The sequence below is a fragment of the Scylla paramamosain genome, unplaced genomic scaffold, assembly GCF_035594125.1.
Source record: "Scylla paramamosain isolate STU-SP2022 unplaced genomic scaffold, ASM3559412v1 Contig112, whole genome shotgun sequence".
Lineage (NCBI taxonomy): Eukaryota > Metazoa > Arthropoda > Malacostraca > Decapoda > Portunidae > Scylla > Scylla paramamosain.
Window position 1 is genome coordinate 212,501 of NW_026973777.1, and position 1,557 is coordinate 214,057.

Genomic DNA, 1,557 nt, shown 5'->3' on the forward strand with positions numbered 1-1,557 from the left:
TAAATTAAGTGAGAAAAACAGGGAAAATAGTAATTTACTACACGCACGACCGCTCTGGCTCAATATATACCGCGCGACAAAAATTTTGAGGCACATTCGTGAGCTTCCTGTTAGACCGTTCGGACGTCGTACTAGCAGCTCTCATCACCATGACTGGCCGCGGCAAGGGAGGCAAGGGTCTTGGAAAGGGAGGCGCCAAGCGTCACCGTAAGGTTCTGCGTGATAACATCCAGGGAATCACCAAGCCTGCTATCCGTCGTCTAGCTCGCCGAGGTGGCGTCAAGCGCATCTCTGGTCTCATCTACGAGGAGACTCGTGGGGTGCTCAAGGTGTTCCTTGAGAACGTTATCAGGGATGCTGTCACCTATACCGAGCACGCCAAGCGTAAGACCGTTACTGCCATGGACGTTGTCTACGCCCTCAAGCGTCAGGGCCGTACCCTGTACGGATTTGGTGGTTAAATCGCTCCATTATTGAGATGGTGCCAGCTATTCAGCTTGCATTATCATCATTGAATAACATCATCTCCCGGACCTTTTTAAGGTCCACAAACATGAAAAGAAAGAAGGACCATAGACTACTATTATTACTACTACTTTCTCATAACCATGTTCACTATCACTATCTGAGCTAAGAAAAGAAACCATTATTAATTATAACCATCTTTCTCACTTCATCAGGTCTTCTCCAAGTATTATTATTATTATCATTATTATTATTATTATTATTATTATTATTATTATTATTATTATTATTATTATTATTATTATTATTATTATTATTATCATTGACTTATTTCAATGATCACGCCCCTCATCGTTCTCAGTTTCTCATAAAACAAAATATACATTGAGATGAAAAAGACGCTCAACATATCACAATAGGCAACACATCTAATCAACTCTCCACTGTGACACACAGCAGGTACATTAGTAGAAATATAGTATACATATTTATTCTCGGTCACTTGCGTGCCTGACTAAATAATAATAATAATAATAACAAATAACTAACTCGAAAATAAATACACTACTTGCTTATTATTGATATACCAGTATAGTCTACACAACTCTCTAGACGTTTGAACGTGTGGCTCCGAAGAGGAGCCGGATTGATGGTGATATTGGCTGAAGGGGAGGGAGGCCCTTTATTTACTTCTTCTCAGTCTTCTTGGGAAGGAGCACGGCCTGAATGTTGGGCAGCACGCCACCCTGTGCAATGGTGACTCCGGAGAGGAGCTTGTTAAGTTCCTCGTCGTTGCGGATGGCCAGCTGCAGGTGACGTGGGATGATGCGAGTCTTCTTGTTGTCACGGGCGGCATTGCCGGCAAGCTCAAGGACTTCAGCAGCCAGGTACTCCATAACTGCCGCAAGGTACACGGGGGCACCAGCACCCACGCGCTCGGCGTAGTTGCCTTTCCTTAGAAGGCGATGAATCCTGCCGACCGGGAACTGGAGTCCAGCACGACTGGAACGGGACTTTGACTTTCCCTTCACCTTTCCTCCCTTGCCGCGTCCAGACATGATAATGGATGTTGTGGTAGTAGTAGTAGTAGTA